At 36.1% G+C, this 12,922-nt stretch overlaps 1 protein-coding gene across 1 annotated transcript in view; it reads right to left on the bottom strand.

Moving 5' to 3' along the window:
- Positions 1-12,093: 12,093 nt before the first annotated feature.
- Positions 12,094-12,922, bottom strand: part of stk40 (serine/threonine kinase 40) — a 33,682-nt gene continuing 32,853 nt past the window's right edge. The window contains exon 11 of the mRNA XM_056474902.1: positions 12,094-12,922. This exon is cut by the window's right edge and continues 2,507 nt beyond it. The gene's annotated coding sequence lies outside the window, so the exon portion shown is untranslated.

Here is a 12,922-nt window from a genome sequence, read left to right as displayed (position 1 = left end):
GTTATGAATTGCCATGAGATCATGTTGCATAAAACGGATCCTATAAACAGCTAGGTGTTTGTGAGATTATCCAGAAAGAAAAACATTTTTAGAAATCCCCCTGAGGATCTTTAAGCAAAACTGAAGTGAATGGCACTTTGGGCACATATAAATCTGCAGTGATGTAGGCAAACCTGCGTGTCTCTCAGCTCTGGCAGCTTTCAGTGTTGACAGAGGACACAGGGCTCCCATTGAAGAGGTCACTCTCTCCCCAAAAGCAGATGTTCACACTGAGCAGAGGTGCAGAGAGACGGCCTCACTCTCAGCCTGCTTACAGTTTCACAAATATACAGAGACACGTGAAATAAGCGGACGTGATGAGGAAAATAAAACCCCAAAGGGAGAGAGTTATATAGCACTTTACATGAATAGCGTATAGAAAAACATATATTCATTAATCCTATTAGTGCTGAAAGGAATGGAAATGATAATATTACTCATTTTCAGTTAGTCTAACTTGATCTACTCAAATAACAGATATAGATATACTTTAAATAACAAATATGTAAAGCTACATTATATCTTTAAAACAACAACTAAAAAAATGGCAAAAAAAACACACACTGTAACTAAAATGAAAGCAGAAAGTATAAAAATGAAAACAAATTCAAACTACTAATGAAATCTACAATAATAAAATCTCTTGTACACTATAAAAAAGCTGGGTTCCACACACTGTGAAACCCAACAGTCAACTTTATTAAATGAAATGAGTGTAGTTAACTCAAAATTGACTGAAAGTTAATTCTACTCATTTGTACAGAGTTTTGAGCTCAGTGTTGAAGGTAATGAGTTAATTAAATACCTCATTGCTTCAACTTAAATGGAGTAAGCTCGCAGTACTCATATAGATTAGTTTTTTAACTCCATTAGTTTGTAGAAATTGCTTTCCTCATGCGTTAACTTTTTGGGTTTTACAGTTCTCAGTTGGTTTGAGTTCTCTTCATTTAATGGGTTTTATTGTGCTCAGATTGCTTTGTTTACTCAAATGGATTAAGTTCCCAGTACTCATTAGGATTAGTTTTTGAACTTAAATGGTTTGTTGTAATCGGTTTCCTCAAATGGTTTGAGTTACCTTTACTTATTGGGTTTTACAGTGCACAATTGATTTGTGTTGAGACAACATAAAGAAATTATGTTAACACATTAGTTTTTACAAATTTAAGTGGATTGAATATAAAACAATTAGGTTGTCCCTATAAAAACGTTCTTTCCAACAAATAAGTAGTTTGAACAAGCAGCAAATTTTTTTATTTTTTGAGTGTAGATTACAAAAATATACATATATTTAAGGGTTTCCCAAACAGAAAAATATCTTACAACCTATTCTTAAACAAATAGAGTTTACTTCATTCATAGAAAGACACAAAGTTTATGTTTATGGTCTGACGGGGGAAAAATTAGATTGATAACACAACTCACCATGGTCTACAGTAAAAGCTTTGAATAGGTAAAAAATGTTGGTCTGCTAAATGATTAAAGTTACAGATATCCTTTAACATCCACTAAGAAAAACAAATGTGAAGTCAATAGCCCCTTTCACACAGTGATAGCAGTAAATATCCGGAAAATTACAAAAACGACTTTACCGGTAAATTCCAAAAAGTGCTGTTCACACAGGCACGGACGTTCCAGAATTTTTCCAGAAAAGATCATTCACACATCTATTCCAAAACACCAGTAAATTCTGACATCATTAACCAGAATTGGCCTCTAAAAGGCCGCGCTTTAGGCTGTGTATTAGTAAACATAGAAGTGGTCGGGCTTCTTTTGATGGTTTCACTTTTATTTAAAGCTTTAGCATTCGTGCAGCTGCTTTGTCCCAGAGAAAGGCAGAAGCATGAACCGCAGCTAAATGTTTACCAATTTGACTACATTACAAATTATTGTGAACAACTTCAGTGAAAACATATGGGAAACATTTTCGCATGTCGAGATGTACATAATATGTGTGTGTGCTGGCGCTCACCGGCTGCTTCACGTACACACGTGTCAAGCAATTGAAGCAGAGCTTGAAGGTAAACAAACAGTGGTTCATCATAACTATTTTATTGCAAAATTTTTACACAGTTGGCATTAAGAAGGAACAAAGAAACATTATCTGACTAACAACTAGCATCTATATGTATCTGGAAAAATATTCAAAGGCTTTTATTTTCATAAACAGCGTGGATGTGAATGTGTCTGCATGTTCTGATTGGCTGGAGTAGACATCTCACTTCAGCACATTCTAATCGTGTACGCACTCTTTCCGGCAACCTTCTTTCCGCGTTCACACAGAGCAGCATTCCAGCAAATTACTGTAATGTTACAATTTGTCTTTCCAGAAAATTGCCGAAACTAATTTATCAGTATTTTTTAAAAAGGGCCTGTTCACACATAATCCCTTTCTGTAAAATTGGCGTGAATTTTCAGGAAAGGTCTGTATGTGTGAAAGGGCTAAGGTCTTCTTTTGTTTTGAACAGAAGAAAGACACTAACAGGTTTGGTAAAAACAAGTAAAAATATGGCAGAATTTGTCATTTTGGGTGAACTATTCCTTTAAAAATTTTAAATGAGGCCAGTTAAATTTAAGTTCTGTTTCCTCCAGGAACAAACATGCAGGAAACATTTGGCCTGTGAGGCTCCTCAGACACACACACGCAAAGGGTCTCAGTCCTTGCAGGGCAGCAGATAAATCAGTGTCAGGGTTTTTGGGAACGCAGTGAGAGCGGTCAGATCTCATGCGCTCAAGGTCAAGGATACAAAGGCCTCAGAGTCGGAGACACAGCAGGTTCCTCAGCACGTTCTCCAGCACAGCAGAAGGCTTTAATTGACCGAGTCTGGATCTCATCCAGTGGATAATAATGGAGTCAATGGGGCTCTCGGGTCGAACGGAGGATACTGTGCTGGAAAGAGACAAGAATGGAATGGACAACAAAGATGATCCTCTCTGGAGAAGGACGACTCGCACTTCGATTACAGCTTGGCGATCTTCCTGATTCAACAGAGCAAGAAAATGATTACTGGAGGCAAGTGTCCACGTTTACACTTCAATTTTGGGGATTAGTGACTGCGAGTGGATGCTGTGTGTCATCATGACATCATGTGCGATTACCTAGGAGCGGTGGATGCTAATGATTAATCGATCGATTCATCTTTTAAATTGATAGGCCTTATTGATGGTTGATAAACTATGGACATCATTAAGAGACATTGAGGACGTTGAATAAAAAAATAGTTTGGGTTTCAGAGTTGCCAGGTTTTCCCAACAAAACTCTGGAGGAAAGTAACCCTAAACCTGTAAAATTAAGTTTCAAGTCTGTTTTGTGCATCATTCCCTTGTATCAAAACAGTAGGAGGTTAAGTATGTTAAGAATATTGTGGCTGAAGCCGTCAAACTGAGATCAACAGAGAAGGACCATCACTCCAAATGTGGAGGCAGATAGTCTGACTGAAGATAGGTGTTGGGAGTGAGGTGTTTGAATAGTTTGAGTAACTGTACTATGCCCCAGGTTTCCTTATCTTTTCCGTGGAAACATCGCCATTGCAGTCACCGCGGCCGTGGCAAGTGAGGTGGGAGGCTGTTGGGACTGAAGATCTCTCTCAAATCTGCAGTTTCCCTGAGTGGGCCTGGAGTTATCTACCAGTTTCTCTCCCAGCACTTTATGAAGCCAGTCCACAATTGTCCGATACCAGTCGTGGGCTCAGACTTGTCTTTCCCCCGTCTCTCTTTTTATACTCGCCCACGGCAGTATGGACGTGATTTGCGGAATTTGCGTTACATTGCACGGGCTCCTCGAGTTACTGAAGAACGAGCGCCTGTCAGGGTTGGCCGGTTGAACGCCAGGTCACTGTCACTGTCTAACAAGACATATGAAGACCAATGAAGTGAGTGAACATTTGTGAGTACACAGCCTTTTCTCCAGATATTCCTTAATATGCACAATATCCTGCATATTTTAGAAGAAAACAACACACAAACAGTAATAGTTTTCTCGCATACATGCACATGTGCACTAGTCACCAGCTGATGCAATGTATATTAGGCTCTGCCCACACAAACTCGGGTATTTTTAAAACTGCACTTTTTCCACGTTGTTTTGTTGTTTGTCCACAGGAAAACTGTGGACTGAAAGCAAAACTTTCTAAAAACTCTGAGTACGGTGTGATCTTGTAGACACTACAAACAGAGTTTTCGCCTCATCAGCATGCACTTTACTACAAAAATACATTTGGTGAGAACCCAGCATAAAAGTGTGATTAACTAGGCTATCTCTGCCTGTAATTGATTGGTTCAGCGAGCCCAAAATGCATCACAGTGCATTTTTGCTCACGTCTGCAGGTTTTTTTTAACAAAAGTGTGGAAAATTCATAAAAATACATGTATATGTGTGGAAATGGTCTTTCCTTAGTCATTATTTTCAATCATTAATAGTTCTCAATCATTTGTTTCTTTTTACAAAATTACAATACTTTTATTTTCCTACAACTGTTTTGCTTTTGGTGAGGGGGGTTGTGTTTTTACATCATGTCATATTTGTGAGTGAATTAGACACATCTTGCAGATATGGTCTGATAAAAATCAGCTCTAGGCCTTGAGGCGTCAGACCCGAGAGATGAAACTGTTCAGCTGAATCTGAAAGAGTCAACAGCACACTGCTGATCTGTTCAGAGGAAACAAACACGTCCTGCCCTGAATCTCCTGCATCCTGTCAAAGCCAAGGCGACGTGTTCAAGAGGAATGAAAGAGCATGACAGACAGACCAAACCCAGAGCTTATCCAACAGCAGATGACTTCAATTATTCACCTTCATGCAGCCGTAAGCCTGTATGACAACATAAGGTATTACCAAATTTGTTACACTTTTTTAAAGCTTTGTTTAATTATTATTTCACATTCATTAAAATGTTAATCTATTTATGTAATGATCTGAAATATAACCAATTACATAATTTAACTAGTATGTATCGTTCATTGATTTTCCTTTGGCTTAGTCCCTGATTTATCACCACCAACTATTATCACCGGCATATATTTTACGCAGCTGATGCCCTTTCAGCCACAACCCAGTTTTGGGAAACACCCATACACTCACATTCACTCACACACTACAGCCAACTTAGTGTATTCAATTCACCTATAGCGCATGTCTTTGGACTGTGGGGGGAAACCGGAGCACCTGGAGGAATCCCGGGCCAACACATGGAGAACAAGCAACCTCCACAAAGAAATGCCCCTGCTGGGACTCGAACCAGTGACCTTCTTGCAGTGAGACGACAATGCTAACCACTGAGCCACCATGATATATACACCCCCAGCATATATTAAAATATAAAAACCACTATCAAAATATATGTATGCAATTTGATAGTTCACCAAAACGGTAACACTTTAATGATGGTACATTAGTAATAAAATAAATGTAACCCAATAAATAAATGTAAAGTAAGAAAGAGCACTAAAAAATGTCGGGTTCCACACAATCGAGTTGTGTTGGGAGAACAAAAAGGAATTAAGTTAACTTATTAGTTTTTACTAATTTATGTTGATTTAACATAAAACAATTAAGTTGTTCCCCAATAACTCAAAAATTGTGTTGTTTCAGCTAATTTTAAATAGAATTTGAACAAACAGCAAACATTATTTTTTGAGTTAAAGAGAAAGATAGAAAGAAAGAGACGTAACCAGAAAAACAATTAGATAATCAAATAAATAACTTGTAACTTGTAAATAAATGAAACTGGGTAAATAAAAAATACATGTAACCAAATATATTAATGAATGTAATTAATTATATAAATGAATGTAACTAAATTAATAAATAAATGTAAATAAATAAATAAATAAATACATTTTAAAAAATGGTCTAAATAAATAATTATACATGCATACAAAATATTAATAAAACATTTGAAATGGAAAAAAATATTTTATTTTTATATTTATTTTATGATGAATAAAAATATTTATAACCATAAAAAAATAACCATTACATGTAAATAAATTCTAAAACTAAACAGCATATGTTACATTACATTAAAACACTTTAAATGTAACTATATAACATTAAATCTATGCAACTGCAGCTAAGCTTCGAAAATTGTAATTGTAAGACTGGAAACTTTAATGTCTGTAGCAAACAACAGCTCCACAACCCACAGCAAAGGATTCACTACAAATGTCTCCAATTTAACCCTGGCGTCTTGAGTTAACCAGCCTTGCTCATTCTCTCTTTAATGTGGCCAACGCTATGAGGTAAAGTGCTTCACACATTTGACAAAGTCGATTTGACTCATTAAACTAGTACTGAACCCCAGGGGTCCCATAACATCATTTATCAAACACTTCTAATTTGTTACATTAACTCTATGCAGACCCAGTATGGCAAGCTCTTTTAACATTTAATCTTTTTTTAATTAGTAATATGTTTTCATGGTAATTCATTTTAGATAGTACTGTTTTTTTCATTCATTTAAGAACTATTACTTAGTCATTACTAGCCCACTAGAGCTAATTGATTTGTTCTAATTTGCTAGATGATCATTAGATACTGGTAACAATTAGGGCTGTCACGAGATCTACTTTTTACTGGGCGATATATTGCACCCAAATTAATTGCGATAAACGATACTATTGCCACTTTATAACTTATATCAATAATAAAAATTAATACATTTTTACACCATAATAGTGTAATAATTCAGGTACACTGTTTCAAAGAACATTTTATTTTTAAGAATATTTAGAATAATTAGGTTTGAAATTGAAACATGAAAAAAATTATCTTAAAACAAATAAGTAATAATAAACAGTAGATGTAAACAAAAAAGTGTAAGTCTAAAGTAGACTTTTAATGCATCTCAGGTGACATTTTTGTAATAATCAGGCAGATTCCGAGACAGGACTGTTTGTTAAATGTTTGCAGCAAATTTTTTAAATGCTGTTTTTTCGAGCGTGTTTAATGTCTAATCATTTTAGCTATATAATGGTACCTGTCTGTGAGTGTGTGCCACTTCGCGCCGTCACGTTTATATTTGCACTGGCAGATAAATACATCCGTAACAGATAACTGTCTGGAAGACCCTGTTGAAAAAAATGGGTAGGGTGGTTATGTTTTAGGTGTGATTTAAGGTTAGTTGTGTTGCCTTTTTTGTTGCCACTGTTCTGAAACAAATTCAACATATCGGTTCATTCAAGTTAGCGGACTCTCCTTTCTCATTCGGCTTAAAGCCAAAATGTTCCCACACCAGAGCTGAAGACTGTGGCTTTGAAACGCCACAATCGCTCTCTCTTGCATGCACTCTGTCTCTGTGTGTGCGTAGCGTACGTGCTGCATAAGCACCGCCTTCCACAGAAAGCAGTACATTGACAAAAATCTTAGCTTGTTATTTTATATAGCCTATTCATCATCATCATCATCTTAAATTTCTTTGTTTAATATAGACAATATATCGCCCCTCCAAAATTAACCGCCCTAATTTTCATATAATGTGCGATAAGTCAATATATTGACTATAGCGAGAGGCCTGTAACAATTAAATAGACACTAGGAAACTGTTTAAACCGGGTCACTTCATGTGTTAGATCGTGAAAAGTACAACTGTAAATGCCCTCCGAAACGCATATAAATCTGATAGCTAAAACCGCTTTAGGACGTGATCTATTCTAGGCGATATTCCACATGAAACTGGACAGGTCTAAATAGATCTGGTTTTTAAGACCACATATGCAAATTTTACTCCTCCCAAAATGTTTTTAAAAAATCAAATAAAAAGTTTTGAGAGCATGTTATGGGCTATGAGTGGGATTTAACCGTACCAATGCAACACTCAAAGCAATGCACAGACCGCTAGAATGTTTGTTTCAATTATTATTATTTATTCATTCTATTTTTAGCCAGTCAATAATCATCAAATTATAAAATTAGGATGTTAAATTAATAGGAAATAAAAGCATTAACAACAGTGATGCACCACACACACACACCAGTATCCTATCTTTGTTGCCAACTAATAGACTACTTGTAAATAAAGAACTTGTTATTAAAGTATAAACACTAATAGCTCATGTGTAAGTAGCACTTGATGGAAAATATATCCGTATCTACTAATAAATACTAATAACTGCTAGCATTAAAGTAGACATGGCTTATAGAATAAATGTTAATTCAGCTTGCCATAGGCCAAGCGCTTACAGGAGGAGAGGAGACTTATTATAAATCAGCACAACGAACAACATCCCGTATCTGAACACGGCTTGACAGGAAATCAGATCATCAATAAAGGATGTCCAAAACGAGCTCTGGAGATCGCACACGTAAACTCCCACGTGTTGTTGTGAGCACACTAGAGACAGAAACAAAGAAATGAAAACAAACGGCGAAGGAATTTGCTTTGCGAGCACAGTTTGGTTCAGCAGCTCATATGGAGGCCTTGTGTGCATCCTGTGAATGTTTCGTGCTGTTTGAAATCACTCGACGGCGATAAAGGACGACTCACCAGTTGAATATGTTTAGGGGAGAGATTGCTGTCAAAATATGCTTTCAACATATAAATGCCTTTTACACTATTAAGTTCAAGTTGGTTTTGCAAGTCTTTTCGGGGATGAAGTTCACGTGTACGAACTTTTTGCTTCGTATGGCAAGGCGTTTTAACATTTTATTTACAAAATGTAGGGTACCGTTTTGGTGGGCCTGGTGTAAAGTTTCAGTCGACTTTATTTTCGCTCGAGGAAATGTCAAAGTAAAGCTGTACGGGTCATTCACATATCATATGAGAAGCACTTCTCACTAAACAGATGCTTTTATACACATAAATACCTGTGTATAAATGTTCATTACTAACCTTTCTATGAACAGGATTTGATTATAACTGCAGATCAACGATAGTGTGAAATAGGCTACTGTAGCGTCTGCAATTTTATAAAATAAATAAATAAATGCAACATGTATGAACACATACAGCCCCTGAAAGTCTACAATATGTTACCAATGACAGAAAACTAACACACAGCATAAATATAGTCCTTATTTGGGCTTTAAATACATGCAACATATAGCCCAGTCAGTGCAAACATCTCATCTGCATCTTTAATCTTCACCAGCACATGTAACCACTTGTTAGAACGTAATTCTCTCATTCCCAAGTTCATAACAGTCCAAAAGGTGATGATAATAGTTAAACATGGCAGTTTGTTCATGTTTTAGATTGCTGAAACAATCGTTTGCTCCTTTGTTTTATTGCACGTCACTCTTTCGTTTGTCCGTTTCTGAAAGGATGTCAGAAGCACTTCAATAATCACACGCACGTTATTATCATCAACTCAAGAAGTTCGTTATTTCGAATATAGATGTGCGGCGAGTTCACTCAAGAAAGTGAAACTGCTCACGCTTTTGACGGCCTTGTAAACTACTATGGGGCACAGCGTAGATTCTGCTCTTTTTCTTGGGTTTGTGGCTGTTCATCACGACAACAATAACAAAGTTTGTTTGAGCTCGGGTCGACCATGGCTCATTATTATATGTATATATTATTAGGATGTAATGTCTGGCCTGTGTATTTAAAAATAGCGGTTTCTTTGTTTTCATTCTCCTGGCTTGTGCATAAAGTAGTGACGCTTCTCTGTAAACCAATAGTGTTCAGCTGCGTGTCTCGCTCCGCTTTTTGGTACGCTTTTGTTGTGCTAAGTACCCTTTCGAAAAAGTTCCCAAAAAGTGGTACAGTTTCAATTTTTGGTACCTTTAGACAGTGGAAACGGCCATAAAAGCGTACTGTACCGTATCGTACCACTCAGTGGAAACGGCCCATATTTGTGTGCGCTCACCGAAGGTCTATATGTAAAATATAGTTAACTTGAGCTCAAGATAATAACTGCATTATTATTATTATTATTGAAGTGATGATTCTCGCATACTTTCAGAAACTGACAAACGCGGAAAAAAACAAAGGATGTTTCAGCAACCTAAAAGATGAACAAACTGCCATGTTTAACTATTATCATCACCTTTTGGACTATTATAAACTGGGAATGACAGAATTACTTTCTAACAAGCTGTTACATGTGCTGGTGAAGATTAAACATGAGTTTTCCCTGACTGTAATCTTATGTTTTAAATTGTTTTTGAACCCAAAAAAAGCCTAAGTGTACGTTTTGTCATTTTTTTTTTTTTGTAATTGGTAACATTTCGATGACTGCAAGGGGCTGTATATATTTATAGGCTATATGTTTTATTTATTTATTTGATATAGGCCTAATTGCAGATGTTCACAAAAAGGTTAGTAATTAACATTTATACACAAGAATTTCTGTGAATAAATTGTGTTTTGTATATATGTGAATGACGCATACAGCTTTACTTTGTCATTCTCACACGAGGAAATGTCATCGACTCCGACTTTCTGTTGTACACCATGCCTAACAAAAGGGTACTCTTTGGCAGTGGAGACACAAGTCTGATAAAGGTGACCCATAACATGCCGTGCCACTCAATGGAAATGAGGCATTAGAGACTAATAGCCCAGTTATGACCCAGAACCTTAAAATACATAAAAGTGAGATTTAAGTATTAAAAGCTGAAACAAAATATCTTTCCATTGACGTATAGTTTATTATTAAAAATGTGCTAGTGAATAAAATAGTAACTAATGAACAACAAAATGTTAATACAGCTTGCCATATCCAGGGCTTTGACTAATAAGGTTGGGTCCACACTGAAGCTTATTCTGGCAAACAAAATTGGCAGATAACATACAATACAGGAGAATAATGACCAGAGCTCCAACATCTACACAAACATTCAGATGATAAATGAGCACTTACGATGCCGAAAGTCTTCTGTAAAAGGGGAAATGTAGATACCTGAAGGAATAGTTCATCCAAAAACGTAATTATCCAGAAATATACTCACCCTCAAGCCATTATTGGTGTATGTGCCTTTTTTCCATTTGGACAAATACAATCAAAGTTACATTAAATAAAGCTCTGGCTTTATTCCAACTTTGAAAGAGCTGTGAAGGCTGTTTTTAAAGCTCCAAAGAGGGCGCCCATCGATCCATCATAAAAAGTAATACATAGAACTCTGATTGGTAATTAAATGTCTTTTCAAGTGATGTTTTTTCTAAGGAAAATATAGCATAGAAACAGCCTTCAAAATTGACAGCGAAGTATTTTTAAACCAGACACTGCAAACACAAATGGATAGAGAAGATATAATGGTTAGCTGGGCTGATGTTTCAACCAAAGCTTTAGAATTGCTCTCAGTATCACATAACCCAAACAAATCAATGTATTTTACAGTCTAAATTGAGAAATCAAATTAGTCTGGGTATCACCGCGTGTCATTCCACTTGTCTACCACAAGAGGGCAGAACGCCATCTAAAATGCAGTTGTAAATACAGGTGTCCTGACATTTTATCCTACCCGTCAGATTATGCTAGCTACCAACACTGTATTTGAATGGTTCTGAGCTTCATATCACACTAATCCACAATAAAATATACATTACTAGCAAAAATCTAATTTTAAGCCGCAATTTTTATCTAATTCCAGCCGCAATCCAGCACTGAGAAACACCCATACACTCTAGCATTCACACACATACACTACAGCTAGTTTAGCTTATTCAATTCACCAACATAGCATGTTTTTGGACTGTGGGGGAAACCCACTCCAACACTGGGAGAACATGCAAACTCCAACTGGGGCTCAAACCAGCAACCTTCTTGATATGAGGGGACATTGCTAATCACTGAGCCATCGTGATGCCGCACAACAGTGTGTGTGTGTGTGCGTGTGTGTGTATATATATATATATATATATATATATATATATATATATATATATATATATATATATATATATATATATATATATATATATATATATATACATACATACACACACACACACACACGCACGCACACACATATATATATAAATAAATACATACATACATACATACATACATACATACATACATGCATACATGCATACATACACACATACATACAAATAGATACACACACACACACACACACACACACACACACACACAAAACCATAAACAAACATATTCCATATCAAAGTTTATTGCTGACATGCATGTAGAGATTTGATGAAGTACAAAAATATGTCTTTTATACAAATTTGTTTTTCATCTCTGTACAATTACCCAGTTTTTTTTTTCCTTTGACACCATTCTAACAGAGCAGCTTACGACATCAAACTTTCAGGCTTTTGACTAGTTTCATTTTTTACCAGATTTAAATTTTCCAGTTTTAATAAAAGACGTTGAAAAAAAGGTAACAATTCAAAAGACAAACCTCCCAATTTATGAAACACCTGCACAAAGTGGCTTAAAAAGAACAGAAAATCTAACTAAATGTCCAGGATTTTCCCTTGCAGTGTCTTTTTGAAGTTCTCCGCATTTGCAACTCCAACATTCAACCCAATTTCTGCTGCATCTCGTGGCGCGTCTTGCTAATTTGAATCATGCACTAATTGTTAATTGTAAAACGTATACAGAGCTCAACAACGTACACTTCTCATGCTGCAGACAGAATTTGGACATCACAAAACTGCCTATGCAAGGGTGGGGTGGGCCTTTTTCAGTCACTTATGTAAGGGGGGCTATATTAAAACTGAAAAATACTAATTCTTTTTTTTAAATCGGTTTTGGATACAGACTAAACAATCACATCAACAGCAGTCATATTGCAACCTTACAGATTTCGCTATGATATAATGGCTTTCATGATAACTCTACGTGGACCTAGGATATTGGATCTCTTTTTGAAAACTACGCAAAAGACTTTGATCTGCTTACAAAAAGTCCTTCTCCATCATCAAGTCACACATATTATCCACTACAATACTGCTTTACGATCAAATATATTCACATT

Source organism: Danio aesculapii, chromosome 16 (genome assembly GCF_903798145.1).
Source record: "Danio aesculapii chromosome 16, fDanAes4.1, whole genome shotgun sequence".
Lineage (NCBI taxonomy): Eukaryota > Metazoa > Chordata > Actinopteri > Cypriniformes > Danionidae > Danio > Danio aesculapii.
The sequence above is the reverse complement of the archived record's forward strand: the minus strand, read 5'-3'. Positions and strand labels throughout refer to the sequence as shown.